A 14,743-nucleotide genomic window follows, 5' to 3' on the forward strand; every position below is an offset into this window, starting at 1 on the left:
TGGACTAAATTTATAAAAGAAAAATAGCATAATATAAATTTAGAAAATGCTTGGGAACAATGACATTATATAAAACAAATGCAATTTATAATGGTTCAAATTAAACTTTTAAAATTTTGCAAAAATGGTATGCAATCAATAGAAGCCATTCTTTGAATTTTGACATTGTTCTCTTCCTGGGCTTCAACTATCCATTAGGATACTTTGTGGTGATTCCCATGTATATGTTAACATAAATATTTTGAGCATGTTATGGGCTAGACTGAGCTATGATGTACAATATATTAGAAGTACTAAAAGAATTAATGATACATTCAAATTAATGATGGATTTATCAGGACATTACTGCATCATAACTTGAGGAGCATGTGTATACAAACATGTATTTGTTTTATAAAATATACATGTAAATATAATAATACATATACAGTGAACTATTAAAACTATGATTTAAATTTTAGTGTTTAAAAATTAAGTAAATCAAGACCAACTGTATTATGGAGTATTGCCGCAGTCTCTGGCTGGGCACAAATCACCAGCCTCCACACAGCTTGTAGATTCAAACAGCAATTCTTTATTCCTGATCTCACACCGGCCGTCTACAAACACGTTCTGGGGAAATCCACGTTCTCTGCCCAAATCCACACTTCCACTGGGCTTCTGTCTCCCAAATGTACTGTCTGACCCTAAGAACTCAAGAGGAACTCAGGCAGCAGGATACGCCCTATTCTAAATGGGGAACACCCTAATCTCCTATTATGCTAAACCGGGGACACCCTAAACACGGATCCGCCCTGGTCCTTGAGCAAGGTCACCTTTCAGGAGTCCTTCCACTAGACAGCATGGGAGTACGCTGGCAAGGAAATTTTCATACCTACTTGGCTGATGGCTCCCAGAATCTCCCCCCTTCTGATTAATTAAACAACAAGTAATGTGGCTTAAGGACCGTGCCTGGTAGGTTGTCCAGTTCAACATATGGTTCTTACCCGTCATCGAAAAACTGACCTTTAGGCATCAGCCTCCTGTCTTAGGTTGATACCACTGCAACTGGATCATACCCGTCACTGACTACCGGTCCAGCATACAGCCATACTTGTGGATAGGTCTATGGACCAGTGGGGGGGTGAGGTTCTTTGCCTCACCTCTGTTGGCCCCTAAATTTGGCCTTGGTGCCAGTGGGGGAGTGAGGTTAATGTGATTTAAGTTTCCACACTCTGATGATCTTACTAGATTCATACACATAAACATACGTATACTTTAGATCTGCTGAAATTTTACAACTCACATTAGTTCCTTTATCCTTCAACAGAACAGCATAAATATATTTTGAGTTAACTTTTTATTCTGGCTAATATTTTTGCCTTTAGGTGTAGAGAGATGTGAATAAGCCTGCAGGTTCCAAGGTTTCTTTTTCAGTAAATTCATATATGAAGACCCTACTACCATCTCATATTCCCCTACATTAAGGTAAAAAACATCAATGGCAGTTCCTTTTTCACTGGGATTACCCTTCTCAAAAGTTTTTGTAGTTATCTTAGGAAATATCACTCATTCAACATGGCAAGTGTAGCAAACTATTAATTTCACCCCCACCCCCTATTAAAGTGTGATTATTCCTGGAGGTATAGGTACAAATATACCCAACAAACTGCTAAGGTCATTGTTCTGATCCAGGCAGCAGATGGTCTGCACTCCTTTGAATGTATGTGGATAGTCATTAGAATGCCTATAATTTCTTAAATTAACAATGTTTTTCATAGCAAAATATTTTGTGTTGTATTTTTTTCCCTCAGCCTAGGAGAATAAGAGGAGTTTGCATTAGCCTTCAGAGTGAGAAGTGAGTGATGATTTTGTTTCTCCTTTCTTTATTTAATTTCATTGGAAAACAAATAATGGAACCACAGTTAAAAGGCCAAAGACCAAGTGTGAAGAAGTTCTAAAGCCAGCTCAATGGTGAGTGTTATGCTACTTAGAGTAATTAAACAAAAGCATATATATCAAATCTTTATCCTTCTGCTTTTTTCCAAGTTAATAAACAATTACAAACAAAATATCCTTTAGACTCACTCATTAGAGCGATGCAATAGTCCTAAGATCTACAAAAGATTATATTAGTGATGCCGCCCCAATCACCTTGTCACAGGTACTTCCCATTCATATTCAAATCACTGGCTATAGAGGGAGGTATTGGAATGTCTTGCATATGTTTGTGAATTTTCATAACTTCTATTTTGTTCCAATACTCTTTTCTTATCTTTATTAAGTGATTAAGTGCTATATCATAGTGACATTTTCTCCTGATGTTAACATTGGTATGGTCATAATAAGTGAGAAAATTGATCAAAATCTGAATTATTTTCTTAATACTAAAAGAACGTTAACAAACATCATAGACTGCCTGCCAGTGGCTCAAACAAGCATCCCTAATTAAACCTGATCAGGCCAGTGGGAAGGGCATGATGAATCACAATTAACCCAGAAGAACAGTTTTGATTTATGGAATTTGTGGGAGTTTTAGGCAGAGTTTTTTATTGTTTTTTAAAGCATCTTTGGACATAGCCACCTGTATGAGGGAAAGTTATAAAAAATCATTTTGTATTTTGAAATTAATTTACTTTAATTACACTTTAATTGAAACTAATGATACCTCAATTAATGTTAATGTACATTTTTTTTTTCATTTGCAGATAGGATTAAAAACTTCTGGAATTTTGCTATGATATTATTATCTAGATTAGAATGGAGACATTTTACTTAACAATTCAATTGGTGTATTGAGAAGGTGCATGTTTTTATTGGATATCAAAATATATCTTTGTATTGTTTATGTAAGAAAAACTAGACAAGGGATGGAAAACTAGTGGAGCATTTCATAAAAGAAAAGAGTAAGGGTATTGGGGGACACAGATCAGTTTGTGGAGTGTTTGCCTCAGATGCACAAGGGCCTGGGTTCAATTCCCAGCACAACAAAAAATAAAAAAAGAAGAATAGGCTTCCATCTACCAATTATGAAGTGGGAAATTTGATAACAAAAGAGTAAAGTTGCCATTATTTAAAAGTGATAAGATTTGTACATGAAACTCTAAATTATATCAAATGCAGAGAAATTATTAGAAGCATATATATACAATAATTTAAGAAAATTATAATATTCTATAAAGTAACCTTAAGCAGATTTGTGGGTAAAAAGTTTTAATATCATAAATATTCTAATTATCTTCTCATTTGCCCAGGTTTAATAATATAAGTTTGATAAAATTTTAATCAAATTATCAGTAGAAATTTATTCAGAAATTTAAATTTCGATTATAAATATTATATAAAACAAAAATCACTGAGATTATTTATACCTCTGGTCATAAACAACTGGCAGTTGTTTGTCATTCCAACAGTAGGACTGACATAAAAGAATAAAATTAAAACAATGTTGAATTGTAGGAAAAGTTGTACTTCTGCTTTACCTAAAGGGAGCTCAAGGAAAGATTTTAAGTTCTCTGGAACTTTATCTTATGATATATTAAATTTGTAGGTCAATGTATGATTTTTGTGTTTAATGCAGATCATGAAAAATATTATTGACATGAAAATTAAGTGTATCTTGATGCAAATCAGATGCATTTATGTATAATATATCAGTAATATAATATATACATGCACTTCAAACAGATTAAAACTTTAGTGTTGAAAACAAACTTTTAAATATCTAAGTAGGAAATATGTTTAATAATAGGGTAGGGAAGAATTATTTTAAACCACTAATTCAACTGAGAATATATGGAAATTTAATTATGTGTAAGTGGATACTATTTTCATAAAAAGACACCTTGTGGAAATTGAAAAAAAGGAACACATGGAGAATATATTTCAATTTTTAAAACTAAGAACATTATTACTAAGATATGAACTCTTTTAAATTTTTAAAACAATCAGAAGCAGTAGAAATGTAAAGAGAACATGGGCAAAGGATTTTATTAAAAATTTCAAATAAAAAGATTATATGAGCAATACATATTTGAAGAGATGCATATATTGTCCAATAATTAGGGAAATGCCAATCAATGTCATTATAAAATAAAGTTTCGTATTCACTTTACTGACAAAAAATAAAAGTGTGAATGTAATGGTTTATTATTCAAGGCATTTGAAAAGTGACTCAAAATAGGAGCCAGGGTGTAGCTCATTGGTTGAGTCTGTACTTTGCAGGGGCCTGAGTTCAACAATAAATAAATAGATAGATAAATGAGTAAATATCTGAATGAATGATATATAAATAAATAAAACCACAGACTCAGTAGCTTAAACAATGCACATTTAAACTGTTACAGTTTGGGAGATCAGAAGATTCAAAGGGCTAAATTCAGGGGTTGGCACTGTTGAATTCTGTTTTGGAAATTCTAAGGAATAATATATTTTCTTTTCCTATTTTGCTTTTAGAGATTACCATGGTTCCCTGGCCCATGTTCATTTTTTTTTCTTTCTTTTTTTTTCTGAGGGGGCGGTGGTGGATACTGGGATTGAACTCAGGGTCACTCATCCACTGACTACATCCCCAGCCCTATTTTGTATTTTGTTTAGAGACAGGTTCTCTCTGAGCTGCTTAGTGCCTCCCCATTGTTGAGGCTGGCTTTGAACTCATGATCCTCCTGCCTCAGTCTCACCAGCCACTGGAATTACAGGCATGCACCACAGCGCCCGGCTTCATGATTACTTTTTGTCTCCTATCACAGCAATATTGTTTGTGTCTTTTTCTCATCAAGTCACTCTGGTGTTGTTTCTCCTGCTCTCTCTCACATATGTAAAAGGCCATAGTCAATAAACAGGATTGTAGATAACTGAAGATATCTCCTTACATTTAGGCCAGAATATTAGACACCTTATGCCCATATTCACTCACATGCATCATCTTGTCATGCAACATAGAATATTATAATATTACGGGGATTAGGTTATGGAAAAATTGAGTTGGCCTTTTTTATGCCTATCATAGCATCTAATACTATATACTGTAGAAGGAGTGTGTCTATATCTTTCTTATTCACTGTTGCTAGAGTGTCTTTAAGATAAAGAATTTAGTTTATTAAGATGGTGAGAATCATGGTAATAAACAACCTTGTTATCTTGGTAGCCTCAAAAACTATTTCTTGCTCAACAAAAATAATCACTGAAGTAGTGATAAAAATATTTGTAAAGATATAGACTTAGAAAACTGTGACAGAGTAATTATGCTTGGAATTTTGTATCTAAAATAAATTTCTGCATATGTGCTTAGGGAGATGTGTAACAGCTCTTGGGAGCAAAAACCTGGAGCCAGACACTCATCAAACTGTAGAATATTCATACAATAAATATCATACCTCAGCCAATTGGTACTTCTCAGCCACAAACTGATAAAAAGACACAAGGAATTTTTTGGAAAAGTCAGTTGTTTTCTCATGCAATGTCAAATTTAATCTTACAGTGGAGGGAAATATCTAATAATTCCCTCCAAAGGAAATGCATAATTATAAAAATTATATTTTTATATAAATAATTCACCATAGTATGTTTTAAGACCAAACTCAGTTATTGTTTCACTTGGGAGTTTTTCAGTTACCATCTACAGGTAGCTTATGTTTTCATGTTGCCACTTCCCTACAGCTTTCATCATACTCACCTCCCTGCATTATGTGTCTTTTAATGGATATATTTCTGAAACTTTATTTAGTCAGAGAACATATAAAGAGATCAAAATAGTATTTTTTTATATTAGTCCCAGTTTCTAGATTATAGAGCTTTAATTATCTATATGTTTTTCTATAAAGAGTTAGGTCATAAATATCTGGGCTGTAACAGCCACATGTAGTCTGTGTCACTGCTCCTCAGTTCTCATACACAGTATGAAAGTAAATATAGAAAATGCACAAAAAAGATGGGTGTGTATATGATGAAATAAAACTGTATTAGTAAAATCAAACCCTAGGATGGATGTGGCTCAAAGCTATCCTTTCCCAATCACCTCTCCTGAGAAAATGGAATCTAACTTGCAGACAAAGAAATATATTGTTGGTTCAGATAACTGATGGTAAAATGGTTTTAGCATATATGAATATACATTTATTCATATTGATATTTTTGAAATGTTTTAACAAATGTGTGAGCAAAAAAGCAAGTTAGGATGGAAATCAGAGTTCTATTAGCTAAGTTTTATAAATTAATATCTTAGTTTAAGTTAATGTAGAAGTGACTTGCCTCATGTCTGTATTAATATATAATGTAATTAATCTTCCTAAACCTGTTTGATAATTGTTCATTGATCATGTATTATTATATTTGACATTTGAGACCAAATTGTATTGAAAGCAAACTGTACTCTATGCTAATTTTATATGAATAATGATATTCTAAAGTGGATCATCATTATTTTCACTTTTAAATTTTCAATATTCTAAATATGCTTTTATTTATATTATGTTGTGTTTTTTATATCTAATTAGTAATTTTGATTATTTTTGCATTGGTTGAATTTAATGTTTAGTGAATTAACAAATCCTATGATAATTCCCTAATATCCTCTAAAATATCCCAGCAAACTTAACAAAAAGTAATTCATAATAAGGAGCCAATAAAATAATGAACTATATCCTTAAACAGCCTCAAAAGAGAGATAAACATATTTTCATTACAGCATTAATAGACTTCGTCAGGTTATTTATGAGAACTACTAGATAATGGTTTTTCATTTTTGTTTATATCCATAGTTTAAAAGTATATGGCATATCATAAATTGATTGGCATATATTATACAAAATAGAGCGCTCTGATATTTTTATTCTCTTTTAATGTTGGCAATTCTAATTCACTTTTTAAAATCCAGACAAAATCTATTGAAGTAATTATTTTATTAGAAAATAAATGCAATGCAGTATTTGAATTCCTGTTAGAGCACACAGTGACATGAATTTAGTAGTGCAAAGGCTTTTCCACATGTTCTCTGTTGCAAACTTATTAAGTTGTCATGCATTTATACTTTTAAAATAATTAAGTACTAAGACTTTAGAAAATTGAACAGTTGTTTGATTCAAAATATCCTGGAGAAATAAAAAGATGCTATACTGTCTTTCTAATTATTTGAAAAAAAGTCATTATTCTACTGAATTCATTACATAAATGTCAATTATTTATCCTGTAATTCTTTTTGTAAAGCTTTGTCAATTTTCTATGTTGTCAGACTAGTCATATTTGCTTTTTAAATAATATATAACTGATACTACCCTGCTCAGATTCATTAAAATATTGATTTTTATAAACATCTATTTATGTGTTTCACATTCATTTAGGAATAAAAGAAAATTTATTCTTGTGAATTGATAGCATGTATTGATTCATTTAGATTTATTTGAATCAATCTAGTTGCATCTTTTATGGGAGAAGCAGTTTTATAATTTTATGATTTTATTCCCAAATCACACACATTTCTGGTCAATTCCCACAGAGAGGAATTAATTTTCTTTTTTCTTTCTTTTTCTTGGGGGAGAGGGGAGTTGTAGTATAGTTAAAAATTGGTCTGCAGCTAGCACAATTAAAAATTGGTCTACATTCATGACCTCATGTTTTTCTTTCTTTTTTACTTTTTGTTTGTTTGTTTGTTTCTGTATGACCTAGCACAGCACCTGAAATGTATTTGTCATGCTACCAAAATTTATTGGTTTAAACAATGACCAAGTATTTTCAAAGCATTGTGACAAAGTCTGTATAAACAAGATATTGTGTTGTATCCAAAATAATCTTGATCCAATCAGATTCATTATACTCTACAAAATAGGAATTGTTAAATGAATAGATGCTTTCAAGAACACATGAAACCAACATAGGAATAGTAGCACTGTTTTGTAAGGGGAGTTTAGGAATCACAATCTGTACTTTTATTTAATAAAATCATTTTAATTGAACATATAATAATTTCATATGTGAAAAAATAAAAGTTTACAATAATAAGATATAAGTATCTATGTATTAGAATGGCCAAAATCTAAAAGATGAACCATGTCAAACTTCTAGTGAAACTGTTGTCCAACAGGAATTTTCATTAACTGGTGGGAAGGCAGAAGATTTCAGTCTCTTTGGAAGAAGTTTGACAGTGTCTTCCAAAACTGACCATAGCTTTTTATAACATGAAACATCAATCCCAATCCTTGGTAGTTTCTTAAATGAGTTAGAAACAGGTCCTACAAAAAACATGCACATAAAGATTTGGAGCAGATTCACTCATAATTCCCCATATTAGAAATAACCATGATGTTTTTCAGCAGATGATGGGATGAACAAACTATGGTGTATCTATAGAATGGAATAATCAACTTCACTAAAAACAAATGAGCTCCCAAGAACAAAAAGACATGAGCAAACTGTAATTGCATATTTTGAGGTGAAAGACATCAGTTTTAAAAGCATAAATGCTCTGATTCCAACCATACAACATCTTGGAAAGGGCAGAAGTAGGGGTAAGCACTAGCTTCCAGGAGTTGTGGAGACAGAGGTTGGATGAAGTGGTGAAGCCTGGGCGTTGGGAGAGCAGTTTAAATGTTCTATATGATACTCTAGTAGTAGAGAGATGATATTTGGCATTAGACAAAACAGAGAGTACTATACACATACATGTAATTATGGACTTCAGCTAATAATGTATCATCTTTGTTCATTAATTGTCACTAATATATCATATCAATGCAACATGTTAATAAGAGGACCAAGTGGGGGCAGGGAGAATGAGAGCTTTAAGAGAGAACTCTGTACATTCTGCTCTGTTTCATGAAAACCTAAATCCTTTTATAAAAATAAAGATGACTAACTTTTAAAAGCAGAAATTAGAAATATTAAATTCATGGTTTATGATCTTTTTCATTGAGAAGGGAAGTGATAACTCTTCATATCTAACCATTATAACTTCTGTGATACCTTAAAAATTCACAAATTTATTTTATTTCCTAGAAGGTAATTTATATCACCAAAAAATAAAAAATAAAGGTTTAAAATTTTTAGGAGGGATTTTTCTGATGGATTGACTATTGTATCATGACTTAATGGGCTCCTACAGTCCCACCCTTTGCTCTGTCAAGTTGTAGTTACCTCCATCTCTGGTCCTGTGACTTGCTTTGGCCCAAGGAACATAATAATTAAATGACAAGCAGAGATGTCAAATGGACCTCCCTTATTAACACCATGGCAAAGATATCAAGAATTGGCTTTTCTGAAGTATGAGAGAAAACATGAAACTGGCAAAATTTAGTCTCAGATATAAAACTAAGTTAGTAAGAGGCAATTGACTTAGAGTTATCTCTACAGTTTGAATTATTATATATTTAACAATAACTTAACTTATTACATAAACAAACTTAAAATTACTTTTATATGTAGTTGTATAACAAACAGTCAGGTTGTAGTCAGTCATCAAGCAGCTGAGCATCACAGGTAGCCAACTGATCAGATCACACCCAAATAAAGTAAGCACCACACCACACCATATCTATCTAAGAAATATCCTGCTGCATTCAATTAGAATATGTCTCTATTTGCCTTCCCCTTGAGAATATAAAGGTTCCCTTTCTTCTCATGCTACCAAGGGAAGCTCTCTGGATGTTTTTTAGCTTTTAGTATTGCACCATCAATAAAAGAAAGAAAGAAGGAAGGAAGGAAAGAAGGAAGGAAGGAAGGAAGGAAGGAAGGAAGGAAGGAAGGAAGGAGAATCAAAAGGTGTAATCACTTTGGAAAGCAGTATGGAGATTCCTTAGAAAACTTGGAATGGGACCATCATTTGACCCAGCTATCCTACTCCTCAGTCTGTACCCAAAGGACTTAAAATCAGCATATTACAGTGATTCAGCAACATCAATGTTTATAGCACATCAATTCACAGTACATAAACTATGGAACCAAACTAGATGTCCTTCAATATATGAATGGATTAAGAAACTGTGAGATATATATATATATATATATATATATATATATATATATATATATATATATCCATATACACACACACATACACACACACACACACACACACACAATGGAATATCACTTTGTATTAAAAGAGAATAAAACTGTGGCATTTACAGATAAATGGATGAAGTTGGAGAATAGCATGCTAAGGGAAGTAAGCCAATCCCCAAACACCAAAGGACAAAAGTTTTCCACTGATAAGTGGATGCTCATCCATAGTTGGGGGGTGGAGCAAGGGAAAAATGGAGAAACTTGAGATTGGGCAGAAGAGAGAGAGGGAAGGGGAGGGTATGGGGGGAATTTTGTGGAATGAGATGGACATTATTACCCTAGGTACGAGTATGATTGTATGAATGGTGTGATCTACATCATGTGCAACCAGAGAAATGAAAAATTGTGCTACATTATGTAAAATATTAAATTTAGAAAAATCATCCTTTTGGTCAAAAGTTAACTTACATAAGATTTTCTCTTAACACATCTAAATGTACTCTATTCTACACACTAGTCCTCAGCAAACTCTGCTGACCAGAAACATGTGAGCAAAAGCTGCATGGGTTTGCTGGGCCTTGCTCAAATTAATAGATATTATGGAGCCAATGCACAGATTTAAGAGCAAAAACAAGTGGTTAGTTTTGTAAACCCATGATGCTTTGGTATAGTTTGTTATGCAGCTTTATTGTGTCAGAAAATTCATTTAGTTTCTGTTGAAAAAATATTGCTTGTACATTTTCACTAGCACTGTATCACCGATTAAGACCCTATGTATGTTTTAACATCTTCAAAAACTGAGACTGGATATATGGAACTATTGTTAGATTAACTGTATATTTCAGTTCTAAGGGATATATAGTATTTAAATACCTGGAAAAAAATAAATGGATTATTTAGGGGAACAAAATGTCTCAAATTAATCCCACATAAAAAAATAGAGACAATAGAACAATAATGCATTAATTGTCCCTGGAATAGGAAAAAGAAGTAAATAATTTATCATATAGTCTTCACAATAGAGAATTTTAAATATTTAAAATACATTATTACATTATATATAATATGGATTATAGTGTGCCAACTTTAGTTAAGAAAGTTTTATGTCTGAGGCCCTCCTACTCTAAGAAAGCCTATTATTTTTGCCTAGTAATAAAAATAGTAACTTAATATATTATCTATTAATCTTAAAGGGCATAATTTCAAGATAATGCCTTCTGAATGAGGCAATGATAAGGATGTATAAATGTTATAAATGTGCTCTAAAGAAATCAGAGTATTATTCTGACATTTCTCATTAAAATCTAAAATAGTTAAGATAATGTCTTGAGAAAGCTAAGGATTGTAGACAATTTCACACTGACACTAATTTGTTTGCTCCAAAATTCCTGTGTTTATAAGAATATATTTTCAAGAAATAGAAGCCATTTGAAATATAATAACTTCTTCAGAATATTTCTTTTACTTTCAACTGGACTTTTGCCACATTATACTTTCCCATCTTTTATTCATTATAATGCCCTCCAGCATATTCCCCAGAAATATTTGGCTGAACATGAAAAGTAACTCACCCTGGGTAATAAAGAGTTCTCTACAATGTGCTTGCACCACATAAAAGTAGTCTGTTTAAAGTTAGTAACTCTATCTATGGGCAACTTTGAATAATATAGGAATCATAAAATATTCCAATGGGTAGAATTTGAAAAATATATATTGTGGTAAAAAAGCCAAAGTCTATATCAAATCTTAGATTTGGCTAAGTGTTGAAAAGTTATTTTAAAACATGTTTTTCACCTTTATAAGGCTAGGAACTCTTCAATTGTATGTTACTAAATAATGAGAATAATAACTCAATTAAAGCCTGCGTCTATGGGGACATGCAGTAGGTTAAGTTAGCAATCACATAAATATGACTAGGGAATGTAAAATACAATAGTATAAACAGGCTGATTAGCACATTAATAATGGTTTTCTTTGAGCAAATCTGAAGTTTGAGCTCACTGATATTTATTGTGGTTGTCAAATAATACACTCTAAATACAAAGATTTAACTGACCAAATAAATATGATGACACATTATTGTACTGTCAGTTTATTGCTTACCTCAACTTGTCTAATTCTTTTCAAAGAAACAATGAGGAAATGTTCCACAGTGGTAGAATTTCAGACAATAAAATTAAAAAAAAAATCTGGACTTTTTCTAATCAAAGCCTATAGGTATTTCAAATCTGACCAATTTTTCAGCACTAATGACCATTCATGTGTCTTCACCATTGTCTTAACATGAAAAAGCCAGTCAAATACATTAGGATAGAAAGAATTCAGTGGACTACTTTCATCATAAAGAAAAATTCATGATTTTTTTAGTGACATGGCCTGGCTTCTTACATTTAATTCATGTCTACATCTTTCAACATGGAAAGCGTACTATTTATTCTCACATTATATTACATAATGAAGCCTTCATCAACAAACTAAATTCACAGTAAACAAATTTACATACACACACACACACACACACACACACACACATATATATATATATATATATATATATATAATTTCTCTATCAACTTGATGTTTTTTAAGTTTGCATTTTATTTTCTTTCTATAGTTAGCTGTTATTATTGTTGTTTTGCTGCTGGGAATGGAATCTATTGCTTCTCTCATGCTAAACACATGCTTACCACTGAGTTAAAACCCAAGACCTAGCCAATTAATTTTTCCTACTAAAAAGGAGAGATATTAATATTTGTCAATCAGAAAATATTCTGCTTCCTGGAAAGCATTGCTCAAACTATGAAGAGTGTTTTTGATACGATTGTGCCAAAATTAACAAACAATTTTACTATTCTCTTAAAGACTTGATTACATATTATTGGATGCTTTGGAAAGTCAGTGGTTATCATAACCATGCAAGAACTATTGTACATTCAGTAACATAAAATGCCCTTTTCTTATTACAATTCTACACCAATGCTTTCTTTTTATAAAAAGCATTTTTTGATTCTCCAGATAGTGATATAAATAAATATTACAGGCAAAGAAAATCAGGGCACATCTAGTGATATATGAGTTCTGGTGATTGGAATCAATGCATCTTCCCCATATGTAAGCTAAATTGTCACCAAATGGTTGTCTGGTCTTTGCAAGGAAGTTTGTCCAGCTTCTGTCTTGGATACTGTATATGTAGGAGTTGAACTTTAACCAGTGGCTTTAGCTAGATCCCACTGGACATTACAGAGCCCATTCTCTGAACAAATTCTGAGCATTCAACACTCGAAAATCAGACCCTCAGCTCATGAGACCCTTGCTGTCAAACGCTGAATGCTGATGAGTAGCAGTGTCTGACATTCACATGACGTGTTTTTCTGTAAGTATTTTTCTAATTAATGTTATAAAGTCTATCTAAGAAAATATTTTCCATTATTTTGAAAGAGTCTGAATCTGTGAAATTGTCAATACTTTTTAGATATCTATGTATTTTTAAAATTTTGTCTCCTTTTTGAACATACATGTGTCCTAATGTGACATTCAGGATAGTTTCCAATTTCTATTCATAAGTCCCAATTAGCTTCATGCAATTAATATGTGTATTATCATTAAGTGTTTGTTAAGTGTCATTAAGATGAACATTCTTTGAGTCTAATTTATGACTAAAATAAGAGAGTTGAAATATTCATAGGGCATAATGGTGAACACTTAATTTTTTTGCCAATTGAAAGTCAACTATGTTTTATATTCTCTATTCATGCACACCAATAACAACACTTTTGTCAGATAATTAGAGATGATTAAGTGCCAAAAGGCTATGTTATTCTACTACAGTCAGCCACCACATCTGGAAAAGCAGCTGAGATTTGGATTATCACCTGAAATTTTGTCCTTGGTGTCATCTACCACAATTCAGATATTTTGCACTGCTCAACATTGTGACAACATCTAAACTCAATTTGTTGATAAAACTAACCTCTGTAAACCTCTTGGAAAGGAAAATTATTTTTATTTGACAATGCTTTACTTTATGATCTTTATTCTACATTAGGAAAAACCGATGTAATTTTTCTGCCATTTTCTTTGTATATTCATTTCATTATATACTATGGGATCGGATAAACTCCTACATTGTCTTTGGAAACATGACCCCACTGTGAGTTTTGGACCAATACTCCACTGGTCAAGTGGTCTCTGTAACTCTCTCTGCAAATGAAGGTTATTAAGAAGCATGGTTTTCAGTCCTCTAGTTTTATATCCCTTCAAATCTCCCATTTAAGCATTATAATATCTACATATTACTTTTCCTGAAGTACAAATTTATTGTTGCAAATTTATAAGGGAATAAAAAACACATGCAAACATGGTAGTGTTGTTGGGTTGCTTCTTATGGCAATATGACCTTTCCATATTTGAGTGAGATCCGAGTCATTAAACTGACATAGATCAGAGAAGGAGAGAAGATACTCTGATTCTTCAGCTGAGAAAGTTGACATCTTATTATCTTGTTTGTTGGTCTTATACAAATCTAGCAAAATTCTCCTTAACATCTCTTCTACATTGAAACACTAAGATTCACTATCCTTTTCCCCAAATATCTGCTGACTAAGGCACTGTTTATAACCCAGGATTTATTATACCTTAGAATAACTATTTACTTTGTCTTCTTTTTCTCTAACACTTAATTATTATGAATAGATTTTTGGTTTTAAATTTCCATAATATATTGCTGATAATAAATAGTATTAATAATAAGTACTCATGATCTAAGATCAAT

Source organism: Callospermophilus lateralis, chromosome 11 (genome assembly GCF_048772815.1).
Source record: "Callospermophilus lateralis isolate mCalLat2 chromosome 11, mCalLat2.hap1, whole genome shotgun sequence".
NCBI classification, from domain to species: Eukaryota; Metazoa; Chordata; class Mammalia; order Rodentia; family Sciuridae; genus Callospermophilus; species Callospermophilus lateralis.